The 21,335-nt window shown below is 43.1% G+C and overlaps 1 protein-coding gene across 1 annotated transcript in view; it reads right to left on the reverse strand.

Annotated features, from left to right (window-relative positions):
* LOC119027211 (astrocytic phosphoprotein PEA-15) overlaps nucleotides 1-11,546 on the reverse strand; it is a 44,452-nt gene extending 32,906 nt beyond the window's left edge. The window contains exon 1 of the mRNA XM_037112180.1: nucleotides 11,061-11,546. The gene's annotated coding sequence lies outside the window, so the exon portion shown is untranslated. The remainder of the gene's footprint in view (nucleotides 1-11,060) is intronic.
* Between the last annotated feature and the right edge of the window lie 9,789 nt (nucleotides 11,547-21,335).

Below are 21,335 nucleotides of genomic sequence, written 5' to 3' on the forward strand. Positions count from 1 at the left end.
TGAGCCGAAGGGGGGAGAAGAGACAAGGGGCACACACACACACACACACACACACACACACACACACACACACACACACACACACACACACACACACACACACACACACACACACACACACACACACACAGAGGAGAGAGGAGAGGCAATCTTTAATGGCAGCCTCCCCTTCTCTTTCACTAACGGGGACGTGGAGTCAAATGGTCAGGGACTGTTGGGAATGGCCGTCTATATTAGAGCCATTGACCCCTCTCTCTCTCACTCACACACACACACACACACACACACACACACACACACACACGGTTCGGAGTCCCCAAACAGTCCATTAGAGATTAAACAAGTTGTTCAGTCAGTTTCAGACTCCGGGCGTGACTCAAAATTTTAGATTAACTGTGCCAGCTCGTCTGCCTCCTCCCCGCCGCTCCCCTCTTTCATTTCGACTCCTTCTCCATTGCTTTCTCTCCGTCTCTCTTTCCATCGCTCAGTCTTCTCTATTGTTCCACTAGGGGATTAAGCACGCCTCTACCAGGGAGGAAGATGGGTGTAATTCAGAGGAAATGAAACTCGGTCGATCACCGAGCATCGAGGGGCATGTTAGACATCTAACCGGCGCATTTTACCTGCTGGCCTTCATCGCCTCTTCACATTACGGCTCCATTATGGATTTCTATAATAACACAACAGTAGATGAATTCACTTCAGGCCTCGCTGTGCGGTCCTGCTATTTCTCCTCCACATTATTGAGGTAATAACTCATGGTTAAGTGAGCGTCCCTGTTGCCAGAGCCAGACTTTCGGGGGATATTTATGGCCATGTTGCGCTCTGAACCTGTTGACTGCGAACAGCAAAAGTTGCACCTCGTTCTGTTGAACAAGATAAAGAATGTACAGCCATATAATACACATGGCTCGGTGAGGCTGAGACACCAGTGTGTGAGCTGAATGGTGATGCTAGCATGGCTGTAGACTGTCAGCCTGTGCATCACTGGCATCCTCCATCCTGAGAAAAGACTGATTCAATCAGCTTTGTCTGGTACGATGAATGTATTGTGCAGCCTATAAAAGAAGCTAATGGGCCTTGAATCTGCATAATTTCTGATGGCCAGCAGGGGGCGACTCCAATGGTTTCAAAAAGGATGTCCAATTGTATGTATGTAAACTTATGAGAAAATGACCCTACGTCTCAATTAGTTTATTGCCTCAGTAAACACTTCTCCTGATGCATTAGTGGTCTCGACTATTTAAACGCATGTTTAAATGCATATTTTGGTATGTTTTCCATGTTCTTGTTGATCCTGTTAGCATGCAAACATTTGCTAATGAGCACTAATAGCAAAGTACAACTGTGACGGATGGGAGTTAGTTTCTAGGTACTTTAAAATGTGGACCTTATAATGTAGCTAGAGGGTCCATCCCCCTAACGAAAGGAACATACAATTCTATCCAGCTGTTGTTGAGACATCTCAGTCAAAACTACAAATGTCACCCTGTCCCATGAGAAATCAGCGGCAAACATAATCTGGAAAACATGAATGTCTATCAATGCCTGTAAAAGTTGCTGAAATTCCACCCAAAAACAAAAAGATTAGCCTGCTGGTGGCATGAGAGGAAAAGTCAGCGGCTCACTAAAGTGGCACTGTGAGTACTAATTACATACCATCATTAAAGAAAACATCCCTCAGATATGTACATGGTACATAGGCCTTGTAATGTTACATGAAGAGGGGTTATGCAGCCATCACAACCCACAATTAGAGGAGAACAACTTCAAGGATATTACTGCTCTTGCACCGTGTCATTAGCACCACATGTGAACTGACTCGGTGTTATGACGAGATGTCGCAGCGGAGGGATATCATTGTGAAAAATTGCTAATTGGCTCATCGGTTACAAGCTCACAGGCCCGTCTTTCGTACAACAATTATTAGTACGGCTGAAATGTAACTTTCATCACCGAGATTGCTCGGATCCAATTACTGCTTATGTAACACTGCCGTTAAAGATCCATTTGCTCTATCAAACACCCTTGTTGTCCTCATAATGCGAGACTAGATGCTGTGTGAGGTCTTTAACAAGGGAACATGAGGTAAGATTGGCTTCCTGCTCAATAGTTTCCCATCTGTCCATACTCTGTGACTGACTGTGTGCCATTTTTGGAAAAAATGGCAGTACACATTCAGCAAAATGAGGTAATACTGGAAAGGCTGCATAACAAACTGTCCTGAGGTCAGATGGTTAAAGAAAGATGTGTTATATGTTGGCTGATAAAGGCCTATCGCAGATATATTTGCTTTTGGCATACATGTTGTCCAATATATTAAATATCTGCACACTTTTTTTTCCAATAGGTGTACCAAAATGCCACCAGATATGTGCAAAAATATAATATTTACGTCCTTAAACTTTGTGTTTGACTTTACATTTCAGGTATATCATTGGAAATAGTGCAAACAGTCAAGCTCTATGATTGTGACCTTTTCATAAATCGGAACATCAAACTTCAACTACAGATGGAAGACAGAGAAGATCCTCACTTATTTACCAGATAAGCGTGTAGAAAGATGTTAATTCAAGGTTGTACATGTAATCACATGTAAAAGGCTGACGATACAAACGAGTGTGCGTTATTTTAAACTCACACAAAGACAAGCGTTTCTGTGTTTTCATGAAAATGGACTAACAAGGTGAAGAGTATTCACCTTTTCAGTATTTGCAGAGATCATGCCATGCTGACGCTGTTTTATTTTTAAACACTGAGGGCAACTTCGTCATGAATTAACTGAATGTAATTCAACCCATTACTGAGAAGATGTTCCAAACGTACCAATGTACTAAGTGCTACAACTATGGGAACTGAAACAATAACAAGGGCGGATGTGGCTTGTGGGCTGCTCGCTGTTCACGGTGGGCTTAGCTTCTCCAAAAAAAAAAAAAAAAAAGCCCCTGCGAAAAGGTATTACATGAAAGCTTGTGGTCGGGCTTTTGTGCTGTGATACAATGCATTAGTGCAACACCTCGAGGCACTAGGTGGGTACACATGTCCCCGGAGGGTTACATAAACAAACACACACGAGCAAGTTTGACGCCTGCATCGCTTTTTATCAGTTTGAAGGTATGTGTGTGTGTGTGTGTGTGTGTGTGTGTGTGCTTTGTGAATTTTTCATCTCTGTGGCGAGGAGGTTAACCTGATTCCCGAGGCTTTTTTTAAACCACACATGCAATACCATGAACATGCACACATACAAGCCAGACTACAGGAAGGGATGGAGGTAATAACATTAAGGGAAGCAAAGACACGTTCCGGGTTTCAGCTGATGAGGTCAGGAAGCAAACTTCCTCTCTGCAGCGGAAGACATGTGTGTACAAACATCAGGAAATGCCAGAAAATTTGCTCTAACAGAAACATTTAATGCTAAAACATGCATTCCACCAGTTTATTCTCCCAAAGATCTCCTATCGATCATTCTCAAACAGTCTCCGTGAAGTAGATAAAAACAAAATTTGGTCTAATTAAAGATGTCATTAAAATAAAACGGCCGATCTCAGCAATGCAAAGTGTCTCGTCAAGCGAGCAACTGTGCTAGAGCCGTGCTTTCCGCCCACGTCCACCGGAGTCTTGATCGCACACAAATATCCTTCATCATCCAAAGAGCAGATGAAGACAAGCAAACACACCAGGCCACCCGACAGGCAGGGGCCAGCTTCTTCACAGCGCCGCAGGCTGAGTCCTCGTCTGTCGCGTGACGAACTGGCCAGAAAGTTAACTGAGTCACATAAACACGCCGAGGTCGATCCAGCTCAGGAGTTATCTGAGGTATTTCTAGTCTTTTGTCTGTTACATATTTGAAACGTAGAGTACATTTTGGGAATCGCTTTCTTACTACAAGCTGGATGAGAAGACCACTCATGTGTGTGATTAGCTTAGCTTAGCTAAAAAGTTGGAAAATGTGGAAAACAGCTACGCTTGCTTTGTCTATCAGTCACAGAATCCGACTTTACAACTCTTGTAAACTAGTTCACACGTTTCATCCGCATACAAAACATTAAATGTAGCTTGACCCACGTTAGCTGTTTCTCCCTGTGACCAGCCTTTATGCTAAGCTAAGCTAACCACCTCCTAGTGACATTCCTTCATATTTTACAGAGGGATATGACAGTGGTGTCTATCTTCTCGTCAAAGCAAGCAAGGTATTCCCAAATTATTCCTTTAAAGTTGAGCTGAAACTGGAGGCAGATTGTATTTGATTCTGCATATTTATGCATTTTTTGGACAAATCTCTGAAATCTCAGCTAGTGGACTTTCCCACAAGCATCTGCTCGGTGAAAATACTGGAAGTGAACAGCTGCGTCGAGCGTACTGTAAGGAAACCGACCTAAATGGTAAAGCAATCACGATTTCTGTGTGTGTGTGAACATGAGTGTGATGAGAAGAACATGTGAGATGCATCAGCTCGTCAGTGCTGAGAGGGACTCGAGGGGATCCGCCGAGCAGCTGACAGCGCTACGGTGTGATCAGCTAATGTAAAAAAGAAAAAAAAAATAAGGTTGATGTGGCGAATCCTGCAACCTGTAACACACACACACACACACTCACACAGAGCAGATGTGTATTCACCTCCCCTCCTGCTTCAATCGAATCAACTTGTATCAAATCCAATCAGACCCGCTGAGGCGTTTCATTTGGAGTCGAGCAGCGGAGTAGATTATGCGCACGGACGAAAGGGGAATGGATCAAATCTGTGTGTGTGTGAGTGCATGTCAAGCAAGCGAACGTGTGTGTGTGTGTGTCCACGTGTTTGTGCATGTGTACACTTCAGCCCATCTGCACCATTGCCGTTTGTGTGGCTCTGCCCGTCTGTGTAGGCTTAGGTGTACTTCCGTTACTACATCCGTTTCATCTGTTCCTCTGGCCGCTGTGAGACGCTGCCGGTCGCACAGATCGGGCTTATGAAACACTTCCACAGCTGTGTTAAGGCAGGCGACACCCCTCTGTTTCACCGCCTCCCGTAGAACCCACAGAATGCTCAAGTCGAAGCCTTTTTTTTTTTTTTCCCATCCTCACGATCCTGCCGATGCGTTTGCTGCTCCGAGCGGAAAAGAGGAATCCTGAACATTCTGCAGAATGCTGTATTTCACACGGAAGACGTTACAGCGTTAAAAAAGTAGCTTTCTGCCGGTGTGGGCGTCACTTGTAGCGCAGCAACTGACCGTCCATGCAACCAAGCGGTTGCTGGAGGGATTAAATGTGTGTGTTTTGTGTGTGTGTGTGTGTGTGTGTGTGCAGCCCGAGAGAGAAAAGCTTAACCTTTGTGACATCTGGGAATTTGTAATAAATCACTACACATGCTTCAAAAATACAAAAAAACTGCATCAAGGCAAAGCTCTCCTTCAGGTTGATAAATGACGACTGGCTGCTCATTTTCTCCTCTAAGAAACATACACAAGGTTTTTGATGCTATATATGTTACATATTCATATACTGCTGGCTGGTGGGTGGAGAACCATCTGTAATGTATAAACCTCTAAGGTACAATATATAACTTGAAATGCAACCTTCCCCTTTAAGGCATTACTTCCTGTTTGCCAAAGAGCAGAGCATCAACACTGTTTGTTCAAGACGGTTTTTAAAAGCAGTGGGGCTGGTAGACTTTGCTCCAGGTGCTGGTTTCACTCCGTCCAACTCTGTCCTGTTCTCAGTATCACTTTCTGTGACCCCAATGACTCAGACATCAGGTTAGAGTTTCCTGCCTTTGCACCTGATATGCAGTTGTGAGTGTTCGGGAAGTACCTCGTCTCTCACGGACAGACCTCTCTCTGCAACACTGTGTGTCAGTGCTGGAGATATTATGATGCTGCTATCTGGAGGAAAAAGCACTAGCTCATTTGCATTGCCATAAATAAATGACAACTGTCTTGGGTGGCGCCGAGCCCAGATGTAGCGATAGCACCTCTGCGAAATACCGTCGGGCGGGAACTTGTTTTGGGCGGAAATGGACGCAGGGTGGGGATCATAACCAACATGCAACGGATCGCAACAGCCAGATGCAAGATGGTACAAAACAATGGCACAAGCAGGAGAGGTTGCAGTACAGTCGGTGTGTTTACAGGAGGGACAAGCAGAGAGCGTCTCTCTGAAAAGCATCAATGTGGGTGTCGTCCTTTTACGGGACAGTCCCTAAACAAATAGGAGAACTTCTAGTTTTAGTTCTAGGGTCTGTTATTAAATAAAGCTCCTACAGTTGACTTATGAGTCTCATTGCCAGCTTGTCAAAGACCCTTTCGGATGGCAGGTGACACAACTTGCAATCTCAAAGTGCCGGTATTTGAGAAGTTGGGAGTAAGACTATAAAACAAACAAACAACAACTTCATGACCGCCTGGAGCTTTAACAAAATTAATTTTGGTTGAAAAGATTCAAAATTGACTCTGTTGGTGTGCGGACTTCAAATGCCAAACTGCTGTCTGCACTGCTAACAAGCTAACGGCAGCTACAGTTAGCAGTTTTCTTGTTGAGTTAGGAAGCGGCATCTGATCCAGCAGGTTAATCTGTAAACGGACACCGAGAACAAAGCTGAGAGAAGTGGGCAGCAGCAGCAGAGGACGGTGTAATCGAGCAGCCTGTAGCGCAGATTACAGGCAGTGATGCAACTCGGCTCCAATGGCAGCGGCCGCGCTGTAACTCATAGCTTCCTGAGAGCCCGGCGCACACATGGTGAAAGTAAACAAACGCGCAGCAGGGGGAGAGATGGGAAACAAAAGGCAGGGGCGCTCTGACAGTGACATATCTGTTCCCACTGCATGTCAGAGGATCCGCGGCTGCAGGAAGCGATCCGCTCCGAGGCAGCGGCGAGGCGGCTCTGCTGAGGAAAACGCGGCTTGTTCTCATGATATTCCAGTCTCTGCGCCGAGACCACACGCATTTGTGTTGGTTTTTCAGCGTGAAGTGATTTCATTACCCAGTCTGCGGCACGGGCATGTGTTTGTTAGACCAGGCTAACACTGGGCTTTATTAAATGTTGCTCTGTCTGCGGCATCTGATGCAATGGAGGCCAGCCTGGGTCTCATTATGAGAAACAGTAACAGTGATAAAAATATATTTTGAAATATACAGTGGAGAGTTAGTGAGAGAGCTGCATTTATGCTAAGAGGTAGAAAAAGCACACAAAAGTGAAATTCATGGCTCTATTAAGTTTCAAAGTTTACTCTTCTCAAACTAATTTCGGCCCCTGATTTTGTCCGTTTCTGTACATTATAGTAAATGAAACTGAGAAGGAGGAGAGAGGAAATAAATCAGATGTTGAGTCCAGCTTTGTCTGACCAAAAGTCTCAATTCCTCATTTTTCCTCAGTGACTGTACTCAACAGTGGACTTTCTTTTTGGGCAAACTTGAGTGAATTTATAACTTCCAGTTTGCGGTGCATACTCTAAAACTGACGCATCCTTTTTCCCAGATTTGGGTTTTTTTTTTTTCAGGCTGAAAACAGTAGTTGTGGCGAAGTGATGAAGCTTATTCTATCCTGCTGTCCTTTGTTTGGAATGTGTGACAGTGAACAGCTTGCTGACAGCAGAGCCGTGAAAGTCGGGGCAAAAACAAAAGAACTGGCATGTTTGTCGTTTGTTTTGATTGTTCCAAGTTCCACCAGTTTATCGCTGATCTTCCCAGAAAAAAACCCCAAAAAAATAAAAAAAACTGTGTTTGACTCAGCGCCTGCAAACACTCAACCACAAACATTCCCCTGGCGGCGTCGGGGAAGACAACCGACACCACCGACGCACACACACACACACACACACACACACACACACACACAGAGGAAGTGAACCCGAGAGAGGAAGCACATTTCTGCTGTGCTGCCCAGTTTTCTTTTTTATTCTGCGTCCGAGAAGACAGATCGATATGTATCAGAGAGGAGAGGAGGCCGGCTCCCAAAAAGCTGAGTCAAGGCACACACACACACACACACACACACACACACACACACACACACACACACACAATGAAAATCCTTCCCCTAATTTTAACCCAACACTAAAGCTCATCTCGTTCCTAAAACCACATCCTAATCTTTTGAGGAAGTCAAAATGTCCCCACGTTAAAAATAGGTCCACATAAACCTGCAAGAAATCACACATACATGCGTTACGGGGACGCTTCACATTGCAGGCGCTTCATGAACGTCTCAGTCAAAAGCTTCAGCATCATGAAGTGGATTCCTCTGTCCTATTGTTCGGGGATTGTTCAGCAGCTCGTGAAAGTTGCACACTGTGGAGGGGATGACATGACTGGAATGCAGCCACACAGGAAGTGGACTGACAGCTGTCACGCCGTACGCGAGTGTCGCACACTACAAGGTGGTTAGTATGTACTGTATATGTGTGTCACACGGGAGAAGGGCATTGATCACACGTGTGTGCGGCATGTGAAGCGCTTAAAGTCTGAGTGGAAACAGCTGCTAGATGAACAAGAAGATAATCTGCATTTTGGGGCAGTTTTTAAGCAAAAACATGACAAAAAAATGCCCTTTTTTTTTTTTTTAAAGATTTTTAGTTGTGATTTTCTTTGTTAAGCATTTTCTTTCAAATACTGGAGTTCTAGTACGAATCATCCGCCTTTAGATACATTTACAATACTTGATCTGACTTGATTTATATTGATCATTTTTAACCTCACTACATAAGCACAGTACTGTCGTTCATCCAAGTGCTACCTGACGAATAAAGTTCTTATTTGTCTGTCCAGTCTTTACAGTTTCCCTTCCGTCCTCCCTCGACCCCAAATGTCAAAAAGCTAAAACAACCCCTCAAAAAAAAACAAAAAACTGACCTTGTGTTCTGGTTTTCACTACGAAACGACTGTGGCTGAGAACTACTTCAGGTAGAGCGTCTCGTTCTTGTCTGCTACCTCCAACGATTTGATTACGTGCGACAGTAGAAGTTACATACCCTGCTCAATAGTGCGTGACGCCAAAAAGCCCCATATCTCCGGATCTTCTGCATCGCGGGGCCAGAGCGAACTTCCACTTTAATGCCTGACTGACCCGAGTAGAGACACAGTGATTTTATCTTGCAGCTCTTCTAGACTTTCCAGATGTTATCAACCCGAATACCTCAAATTATGATGGTGAGAGGAGTTTGTTTTGTGGTAGTTGTGGCACTAAAACAACAACAACAACCCCCCCCCCACACACTTTTTTCACAATGTAAGCTTATGGGAAAAAGTTTTTTTTGGGCCACTGTGTGTCACATCACGATATAATTACACAGTTTGGCCACTATGAAAACCGACTTCTAAGTCTGGCTTCCTCTTTGGAGCCTGTGTGGTAGAAGCGAGCTAGTTGTGTTGCCATTGTCGTCTTCTTTTTTCCCCGCTGTGGCACATTATTGCTGCCTATTGTGACTATTTGTTGAGCTTGTTTCTTATTTATATTGTTTATACTACTTTATTTTTTCCCTGGTACATATCTTGGTGCTTTAGAACTTATTTTTATACAAATTATCAATTTTTTTTCAGGATGCTTCTCTATTTGTGCTAGGCATTACATAGTTTTTGGAAAGGAAATTCAAACTCTAACTTTAATATTTACAATATTAATGAGGTAAGAATACGACCTCAGAACTATTTTTCTCTTACATAACCAAATTAACAAATGAGAGGTGGCAGGGTCCGCCACATACAGACAAAGTGAAACAGTATGACACTGCGTTGCCGTTTAAGCACAGTTTGTTCATTCAGTCATGAAAACAAATAAAGCTCATTTATGTTCTTTATTTCTCTTCTGACTGAAACTATACAGTGCCCCTTCAAAATAAGACAAAACAGAAATAAACAGAGGTCCTCCATTGCAAAATAAAGGAAAATATATGAAAATGATCACAATCACGATGGCTGTCACTGCTCTATATTTACTATCTACTGTCCCAAAAGGAGTTATTGACACTTTACACAGTTATTTGACTCATTTTCATCTGTAAAAACAATGTTTTAACCTTAGAAAAGTGGAGAGTTTTCTTCTTTAACAGATTCCACCTCGAGTCCGAGCAAAAAGGACCAAGAGGAAAATCATGAGAATACTTTTCATGACTCTATCAGGATATTACAAGTAGATATTTGGTGATATAAACCAGCTACTGGCCAAAGAGAGGAGTACAAGTCATCCCCACCCCTCCCAACACACACACACACACACACACACACACACACACACACACATTCATTCATAAAAGACCCACCCTTTCCCCATCCGCTCACACACAGACACACACACACACACACACACACACACACACACACACACACACACACTCATTCATCCTGGACGGTCACAGGTGGTTCAAGGTTGTTTACTGTGGCTCCTGACTGAACTTTGTGTGGGTTCAGAGGCAGATAATCTGGTCCAATCCTCACAGACACACACGTAAAACCATCACGACAACTCATTTGGGAAATCAAAACGTTTTAATAGGAGGAAACTTAATAATATGTCGGTGGATCGAGTCTCTGTGGAGGTTATCTGGCTGAGAGAACAGGACAGGGGATAGGTGCAGGCCAACAGTGACACTAAACCCAATCCAATTAGTTTAATCAATGGTGTGTTAAATGCCCTCCCGGGAACGGGAAAATCTGCAAACCTGCCACTTAAACAGTCAAGTTCACGGCTGACTCAACAATGAAACGCACATGTAACCTTGTCATTTTCACTTTTTGGTTCATTTTTCTTTTTTGGCACATTTTTTTTTTTTTTGGGGGGGGGGGATCCCCAAACTATGCTTCCACTCTTACAGTCAATGTACATTTATATTTAAAAGAGAGAAAAAAAGGACCGTGAACGCCCCATTTCTGTGCCACTGTCCCGTTTGATGCCACAAACAAGCCAGAAAACTTAATTTTCCAGACAGACTGTGAAGTAGACGACACACACACACGCACACACACACAGTAGTCATGTAACGGTATGTGAGGAGAGACATATATCCACGAATGGTCCAAACAAAACAGAACTACACACGATTGGAGGGGTTCGGCCTGAAAGACACAGTCCGACCCGGAGACGTACTCACCCCGAGCAGCAGCAGCAGGGATGAGTCAGCTACAGACAGGGGGAGAGATGCGGGAGTGTGCGGGGAAGATACAATCTCCTCTGGGTTGTCACAGAAAAAAAAAAGCAGCAGCTCTTGAGTGTGTGTGTGTGTGTGTGTGTGTGTGTGAGACGGGAGGAAAAACTGCAGGTCCGCTCCTCCGTCGGTCTCGGAAAAAAAGATTCGGTTTCACTTTTTTTTTTTTTTTTTTGGCGGCTTCCGAGTCGTTCAGTGATGGATGACAGTCCGGTTCACCGGCGTGTTGTGTTGGAGGACGCGGCCGTGAAAGGGGGACACACGGTGCGGGGCGAGCTGTCAGTCACAGTTCGGAGGTTAACGACAGAGAAACGGTTCTGTTCTGGAGGATGGTTCCGCTCTCGGTCCGTCCGCTCGGCTGTCCGCTGCTCTGTCACCGGCTGCTCAACGTGGAAACGCCTTTTCCTCCCTCTCTCTCTCTCTGTCTCTCTGTCTCTCTCTCTCTCTCTCGGTCACGGTTAAACACGCTGTCTGATTCGCCCAGAGATCGTCTATTGGAGACAACGGCTCACTCTCCCCCAATAACAACAAACCACTCAATGAATGAAGGAATGGATGAACAGATGCATGGAAATCAGGCCAGTTTTGAAAGGCCGTATTCATAAAACACGCTCCACCCATTGGACGTTATTTCAGGAAAACGAAAACAAAATACAGTGATCAATGGTGATACAGTGATCCAGTTGGTCCTTCCTGCTCTTTTGCTTTTTGACTCTGTCAAAGTCAAGATATGAAAGCAACGCAAATTAACGTGAAAAGATGTAAAGTAAGGCAACATAATGTAATGTGACATGATGTAACATGACATAAGGGGACCAAACATAAGGTAACTTAACTTAAGGTAACTTAACTTAAGGTAACGTTACGTAATATAGTGTGATGTAACACAATGTAATGTGACGTCACGTAACAAGACGTAACGTAAAATAACACAACATAACATGATAGTGAGGTAACTTAATGGAACTGACATATCGTAAGGTGGCGTGCTTATTTTAACCACACCACGACCTTATCCTTTTTGCTCGGACTCAAGGTGGAATCTGTCAAGATATGAAGACAACGAGCCACTTTTCTAAAGTTCAAACACTCAGAAAACAAGTCAAATAACTGTGTAAAGTGTCAGGAACTCCTTTTGGGACAATATATAATCAAAATAAAGCAGTGAAAGCCACTGTGACTGTGATTATTTTCATATAGTTTATTTTATCTTGCAGCGCAACTCTGTTTTTGTCTTAGCTACTGTATGGGTGTGTATGAGTGTGTGTGTGTCTGCGTGCATATGTGTGAGTGTGTGTATGACTGTGTATGTCTCTGTCCATGTCTGAAGGGGTGGGAGGGTTTGGGTTCTTTTAATTATCTTCTCCTAACTTTCTATTTTTCTGCTGTTGTTTGTTCATTTCTGTGAGGCACTTTGAGGTACTTTTTCCTGTATGAAAAGCGCCATATAAATAAAGATGGATTGATTGATTGATTATGTCTTTGGGTAAGAACTTTCAGTCAGAAGAGAAAAAAAGAAAAAGTGCTGGAAAATATGAAAATTATCACAATAAATCGGGACAACTGCATTTAAATAAAAGGGTAGTTTGTTAGGTCTGCATTATTAGTCACAAATGTATTTCGATGTAGTGAATGAAAAGTTTAATGAAGCTGAGGGGATTAAACGCCACAAAATTAATCAAGTAGGAAATTTCCACTTAAAATGTAATTAAATCTTGGTTTCAACTATCAGGAACCAAGTGGTCCAATGAGAAAACAAGGAACAACCCACAGACACAAATAAAGCTTAAAGAAGAAGCCAAAGTGATTAAACATCACAGAATTAAGCAGTTAGGCTGTTTGGAGAATCATAATTCAAGTCAGTTTCCAGTTTGAATTAATATGTGTGGTATTAGAATAAGGGATTAATAAAGAAACAAAGAGCAAAATGTGCTCCACTGTCACCAGCTGACCTAAAAATGTGTTTTATATGAATTGAAAAACTTGAAAATTTTGGTCCTCCTAAAACAGAGCAGAGTGAGAGCTCTGTCCGTCCTCCTCCCTTCTGATTCCACTTTTTTTTTTCTCAGAGACTGATACACACTCAGACTCAGGCACACACACATTTTTCAAAGCTGATGTCACCGCGCTATCCGGTCCGCAAATCCCTCCTCCTGTTTCTTTCTCTCCATCACAACATGATCCAAAACACCGCCGCCACCCTCTCCACCCTCCAACCCCAGCTCCATTCTTTTAAAAAGTGACAGCGGGCCAACAGGAGCTGTACCGCTGGGTGTTGGTCCCACAAATGAAGTTACGTCATTCATCAGTTTTCTCTTCTCTGGCCCACAGTACAATTAAAATGCACACAAGTGGCAAAACAGGACTGTGCTATATGACTGTCTCACATTTCAAAGAGGAACTTGAGTCAAATATTGTCTTCAGCCTTTCTGTGCTGATGTGCAAGAAGCTTAGTACGACCCAAATTTCCAAAAATTGGCAGTGGCCTCTAGTGGATGTAGCAATTATGACAGGCGCAAAGGAGGAAGTCAGGTAAGATAGTATAAAGAGCTCAGGGAGAGTAACTTTTTGCACATAACGAAACACGTGAGCATAAGGTGATGTAAAGAGACATGATGTTAAGTGAAGCGACATAACAAAGTGACATATCTTAAGGTGATGAAACGTAATGTAACGTGATGTGACGCGACGTAATGTAACGCAATGTAATATAACGTGGCATGACGTAGCGTAAGGTTAGGCACCATAATGTAAGACAATTTGAGGGGATGTAACAATGTGACATGATGTAACATTACATAAGGTGACGCAATGTAACGTAACGTGAAAAGATGTAACGCAAGACAACATGTGACATGTAACACGACATAAGGGGACCAAACATAATGTAACTAAAGGTAATGTTGCGTGCCGTGATGTAACGTAAAGTAAGGTGACATAATGTAACGGCATCGCCTAAGGTGACGTGACGTAACGTAACATAACATGATGGTGATGTAACTTAAAATGTATCCTAAAACTCACCGACCATGTTTCAGTTTGCAAACGTGTTGCCGGTTGCAGCATTACTTACTGTGTCAATATGAGGCAAGATTTTGGCAGACAAATCATCTTTGAATGTAAAGTATTCATAAAGTCAGCCACACAGCTGAATACAGTGAAGATACTGGAATTATCTTGATTTGTTCTTTAGCAGATTTTTCCTGGAAAGGCTCATTTCTTCTTGGATGTCATCTACAAAAGTTCACAAAAATGCTCATACGTGGGCGTAGCTGGTTAGGCTCTTTGCGTGTAACTGAAACCCAGAGCGTTCACAGGTGTGGGAGACCAAAGAGGCCACAGCCACACATGAAGCCGCTGAAAGAAAATGATTCTGCTCGCAGCTACACAGGGGCTAATGGGGGCTAATGGCTTCTAATGGTTTCACATGCCTCAGGTGTGTGTCAGCGTGTGTGGTTTTCATCCATTTGTAAGTAGAATGGATAAACTGCCGCTGAGGTCAGACGATTCGTAAAAACAGCAGAGGTGAATTCTTTTTGACCTCTTCAAATACTTATTTTCCCTTTCAGATTGGATGTGCAGCAGCACATGGTTTAGAAATAAGCCGCTCTTAGAAACTATTTTTGTTGTCTGGAAAAAGATGTTGTGACTCTGGTCTGTAACTCATGATGAGGCCAACGTTAAAACATCTTTAACCATGAATTAGACTTTTGTTGTGAGGTCTGTGACCACGAGGTACGGATGAAATCCCCTTTTTGAGACAAATGCACAAACATCAACACACAGCTTCCTCCAGCATCAACAACCAGCTCTCCAACCCTTTCAGTCCATTCAGTTCAAAGATCTAGATACTTGATTGTACAGCCGATGAACCTGAATCTAACTACTGCGCGATAGATTTCAATCGTTGACAGCCCCACCACCACACTTAAGATCTGCCACATCGTGCTTTAAAAGATGTCTTTGATAACATTAGCTAATGTTACTAACACTAGCTAGCAAACATTTGCATCACAAGCACTAATGTTGCTCTCTCCAGCTGGTTTAGATTAATGTTTCTAAACCTAACCAGCATTAACATTGCTTAGGCTAGCTAGCTAATGGTAACTTTGCTAATGCTAGCTAACATTAGTATGCTGGGTTGAATTTTTACGTTTTTTTATTCCACAAACTGACAACTACCTGACGAAACACAGATACCACATGACACCAGCAGTGATATACTGTTGGCTAACTTGTTAGACGCTGGAGAAGTCCCACACAAAGATGAACAAAATGGGGAATTTAGAAGTAAGTAAATAAATGCTTAAAAAACAAACAAAAAACACAGACTGAAACCAGACAGCACCGCGTCATCTTCACACGTCACATCGATGGGTATTAATGATTTAAGAGTCACCCATTACAATACTTGTCTCCGAAAAAGTCGTCCGCAGAGCCACTCTAGATATCCAACTTGGCAACAGTATAAAAGTCCAAATGAATAAATAAAAGAGAGAACCCGTCCATACACCATAATAACAAACAGAAAATGAAATACTCAAGAAATCAAAGAGAGACATACATCCAAAGGCAAATACATTTCAAATACGTACCTGAAAAAACAAGAAAACATGAGACATTTGTGGACATTTAGAAGAGAAAAGCTAACGCACTTGTTAAATTCAACATTGTGACCGTTACTAAACACAATGATCGATACAGCTGTTCTAACAAGGTCCTCACACAGCCTAAATCTTTCTCCACCTGTGAGCGGCTCGATGAACTGGAGTCCCCTCACCGGCTGGTTTCACTGAAACAATAGGCATATTGTTGTTAATGTATGCAAATAAGCACACGGTCATTTGCATTGGAGCAACAGAAAACGTTCTTTGAGTGACACAGATACACCAAACTTACCTCCGTACGCGTGTTTAAGTACAAATCCTTATGTCTTTAATGTTATGTCGTGTTGCTTTATATAAAGAAATGCGTCAAATTTGGCAGATTACATTGTTACTTACCAAAATGAAGATGAACTAAAGAAAACAACAATCTGTTTCTCTAACGTAACTTGTCGGATATTCAAACAGCGCCCGGCGGGTGATGTATGAGTCGGTTGATGATCCTCGGTCGCCTGGGGGCCCATATGTTGATTAGCATGCTGGGATTTATGGAAATGCTCTCAACGGTACTGACAGACGAGGGTTCGCCAACTTCGCCTCTGCCACAGAGAGTCGTGACGGAACACGGTACCGAATATCTTCAACATCAACAGTTGTCTGATTTAGTGATTGTGTGTCAACAGGTAAAAGAAAAAACACAGTATGGAGCATTAATCCATTAGTGGCTCTATAAGAATTACACAAAGGGCCGAATAAAAAGGCACTTTGCTGCCATGCTACATGGTCACGAGGCACCAAAAAAATGTATCTCACAGCTCTGAAGCCGCAACCATGAAACTATTTGCCTATGCTCTGCACTGTCACACATTTTGACAGAGATTATGTGTGTGTCTGTGTGTGTGTGTGAGTGTGTTTGCATCCTGTGGGGATGTGGAAGTGGCCGGCCGGGAAACAGAAACGAATACAAAGCCGAGCACTATCCGCCTCGCCCTCCCCTCCCTCGCACACACATATACATACATGTAAATCTGAGTTTGGGTTGAACCACATTTCAATATGAAAAGTACATGTTCTGCACATGTTTACGTCTCTGCAGAGTAAAAACAGGCTGTGTGTGAACATGTTAATTGTGTGTGTGTGTGTGTGTGCGCGCACTTTCCCCAGGGCGGACTAAAATAGCGAAGTTCTTGTTTCTCATCACAAGACCTGGCTCGTTCATTAAAAAGGGGGAGAAGAAAGAGCCACAGAGAGGAAGTTCTCCCAAACAAAACAAGTGCGAGGCTTCAGCTGGAGAGAGAGGAAGGAAGAAGGGAGGGAGGGAAGGAAGGAAGGAAGGAAGGAAGGAAGGAAGGAAGGAAGGACGGAGGAGACAGGAAGATACAAATGAGAAACGGAGACGATGGGGGGGGGGGAGAATGGGAAGGATGGAGGGATGATGGAAAGAAAGATCGACTGAGAGAGAGGGAGAGAGAGAGAGAGGGGGAGTGTTGTGTCACTGTGTGTGAATGTGCTTATTGAAAGGGATGAGTCAGTGGAAAGAGAAACAATGAAAATGCAGAGTCACTGCACCCCTTTCATTCACATCTCCGCTGCTCTTACTCTCCCTACCTCGGTTTGGATAAAGGCCTCATTCACATTTCAGCTTTTCGGGTTTGCCATGTGGATTTTATATTGTCACATTGTTGATCGGCCTCTGTTGATTACTTAAAAGTTGCCAAGATTTAAAATCTTCCTGTTTCCTGATCTGGCTCAGGTGGATATGTCGGACTAAATAAAATATTACTATTTCTCCCGTAGCATTGTTGGACTCACGATTGACAGTTCAAGAAGAAAGGATCAAAATCAGACCAAGAGGTCACACTTGTTGTATTCCATTTTTCTGCTGCCAAGTATTACCCACAATGCAACTCAACTTCAGACAGTTCACTTGGAGATGAAACTGCGGTATGCTAATAACGGCTAACGTAGGCTAGCCTTAATATCCATGTTACAAACTGCACATCTTGCTTGAAGTAGCAACAACTTTAACCTGATTAGCTTTAAGTAATTAGAAATCTTTTCTCTTGGTTTTCGTGCCTCAGTGTCTTAGACAAACCGTAAACAATCCTCAGCTAGTAACTCAGTTTAGCACCAACATTAACCTGATTTTCATAGCTTAGCTATCGTTATGTAGCTATGACTCTTTTGTGCACTCAGTGCTCGGAAGAGCTGCCAGAAACTAAATGAACTGATGCACACTGTTCTGTGAGGGTTAGCAGTGAAGCTCCAACCTCATTGCTCATAAACTTGATGGTGGTGTTCCTCATTTTAGTAGCCGGCTAGGTAGAGGTAGAGAATAATCAGACTCTCATGTGTGAAATTGGTGCAATTCACCTTTAAGAAAACATAGAAGAGTGAATGAAATGAAACATGGTGTGTTACTGGGATAAAACATGTAACACCGTCAGCTTGGGAGTTATCCTGTCATAGAGTACAGAGCTGCATCTTTCATCCCCTTCATCTTTTGTCATCCATCATTCTGTCGGCTCACCTGCCTGCAGTCATCACTCGCTGCCAGCCTCTGCTTTTTTTTTTTTTTTTAAATCCTCCCTTATGGACATTTTTTTCCATCACACACTCAAACTTGGAAGGACGGCGTAATTCATCTCATCTCTGTTCAGCATCTTTCCTGGTCTCATCCCCACCCCACCCCATCCCCGTCTCACTTCCCCCTCTCCTCGCCCTTCCACACGATGACACCGACTCTGCTGCAGAAATTAAAGGCCGAGCTCTAATCACTGATAGCGCTAAATGCAGGCCAGCAGCTCAGGGCATCAGACCCCATTATAAATACAGTCGGCTCAGAGCGGTAATGACAAACCACGCGGAGCAGCCGCTGGGTAATGCGGAGACAAGCCTGCCCTGCCGTGTTAAAACCATGACACCGTTTGATGCTTTTCTGCCGTGCTTGCTTCTGTGATTAAATATTAAAACTAAAAGCACTCTGTGAATAATGTAAAAAATAATAGCTGTTATTAGGGACTTCAAATTGTTGCTATTACTGCTGACAATCAACAGGTGTGATCTGAGCCCCGAAATGTGGCCTTCAATTAAGGGATAATAGGTGTTCATTCACACCTGTTCTTTACATTTGCAGTTGTTTTATGTTGTTAGGCATCAATCAAGACACTTAATGCCATCATACTGGAGTATTACGTTGAGTGACAGATTACAGCCTTTGACCTGTCGAAGCAGTTCTGTAGTTGTTCACACAGCATTCCTGGGCCCTCATTTGGTTTAACCTCCAAATAAAGCTTTCCAGGTAATGCGGCTAAACCAATAGCTCGGTTTGATTGCTCGTGCTTTCCACACCATCAATGTTGGCAACTAATTTTAACCGCTAGATCATCAAATAGAAGCATATCCAGAATAAACCCAAAGCCAGAACAAAGGTTAGTGTGTGTGGAAAACCACAAATAAGGATATCCGTTTTTGGTGAAAGCTGTTTATTTAGATTCAATTTTGTATTTCTCTTTTTTTCCCACAATGCTGTGCTTATGCCCCTGCTTAGGTTTAGGCTGAAAAACACAATCACAAAAACCCCTGAAAGTCTCAGCAGGTCTCCTTAAAGAACAGGAAATACGAAAACGGATCCAAATGTCTCCAGCCCTCCTTAATAGAAAACAAAATTCTTCCTATAAAATAAATGTACGTATCTATCATACTCGTCACATTCCCAATTTTGCAAGTATTAACAATCGATGCTGGACTAATGTTTGATGGGCAGGTGTGAAAAAAGTGAACCAGCTACATGTGGTGGGGCGCCAAGGAGCAAAAAGGGCACCTCAGAGGATATTTCATCACATTTTCTCAGCTGTGTTGACAGCTTGTTGCAACAAAAAGGGAATTCTCTAACTTATACCTTCAGCATACAGTTATATATAACATACACACATTGTATCTTTGATCTGATGTAGCCTGATTTAATTTTGAAATAAAACTAATCAAGATCCAGAACCCCTCAGGGTTACTTGAGTCACTCAAACCTTTTTCTGCCCTCTCCTGAAATACTCCAGCCTCGTCTAAATGTGTCATACAGTCGTGACTCCTCAGCGTCGTCTGTTAATTGCAACCCCGGTGACGTTGACTGGTGCTGTGATGAGTAATGATCAAACTAACAGAAGGTTTCTTTTCAAGGGTTTTCATATTATACTGTATGACACATTTCGTTAACATGAAAATAACAATTCTGTTTTTTTTTTTTTTTTTTTTTGTTGGTTGTCATCCGGCAGATTTTGGGCCAGTCATCCCCCAGCTGGAAGTGAAGCTCCTGGGACCTTTACTCACCCTATGTCTTTGTGTTTCGCACTCTGGCTGTTTGATATTGTCAAAAACGTCATAAAAGAGCCTAAAACATCTACAAAGAAGTTGAAAATAGAGACAATGGACGTCAGACTCAATGACGAATTCTCCTGCTGTGTGTATTCACGTCATTTCTCCAAACGCCTTCTCTTCTCGTGGAGTCATTTTAGTCTCCGCTGTCAGACTGCATTAGGCCAGGTCTGGGGTAGACATCCATACAACCATAACTGGTCTTCATTACGAGCAGTTTCCTAATTACACCATCCCCACAAGGCCTGTTAGCCCGGGCACAATTACAGTTTGCAACGACAGCCTAAAAGGGTTGTCACATTAGGTGTTGCTCAGAAACCTGCCGAGCGATTGATTACAGCTCATTAATCATGACCCAAAATGGCTGCCGCATTGTGTAGTTGCGCGTGGGAGAGATGTCTTGGGATTACAAAAATGAGCTTGTTCCACAGTAGCTCGAAAGAACTGGATGTATTTTTCGACATTACGTGCACAAGTGTTTTGGCGAAGTTCGAGGGCAATGCAGTAGATCACCGTTGGATGAATCACCATGAGCAATTTTGGCATTTAGCATTTGGACAAACCCAACCCAGCATTTTTTTTTAACTTAGTATGCTCCATACAAGCTCAACAATCATACTATGACTATAAACAGAGTTGATTTCCATTCTACATGAAGGGGCCAGGAAAAACCATTTGCATCTGGAGGCAGGAAACAAATCTGCATCTTGGCCTCGCGACCAGATCCTGTTGACCAGGCAGCTGTTGGTTTCCTTTTTTAAAAACATGACCACAATTGCTCCCAAACCACACTTATTATTTACCATGTAACCACGATGAAGGTCCCCTATCCTCAGCCCCTGATGGTTCCCTAAACCTAACCAAGCCCGTAACCATCCCATTGTCACAACAACATGGGTTGATTTTTCGGCTGTGATTTGTAACATGTTTTTATTTGGAGCACTTGTTGCATGTAACAGTTTTGGGATCGCGGCCACTCTGTCGCAACAGCTTGGTGCGTATTCCTCAGGCTGGAGCTCTTCCCAGGATGCCATCGGTGAAACGTGGGAAAGCAGTGAAAGGCAGGTCACTAATTTGTGTGTTTGTTTGGACCAAAGAAAGGTGGCTGTAAAGCGTTGTGTTGGTGGGTGCTGCTTCGTATACCGATTTAGTTTACATGAAGCAGACAGAATGTTGATATTGAACGATTGCGGCCAACATTATGCTCGAAGACAATGTTTGTTTTTGCCTCTTTTTTTCATTATTT

The sequence above is a fragment of the Acanthopagrus latus genome, chromosome 10 (assembly GCF_904848185.1).
Source record: "Acanthopagrus latus isolate v.2019 chromosome 10, fAcaLat1.1, whole genome shotgun sequence".
Taxonomy (NCBI): Eukaryota; Metazoa; Chordata; class Actinopteri; order Spariformes; family Sparidae; genus Acanthopagrus; species Acanthopagrus latus.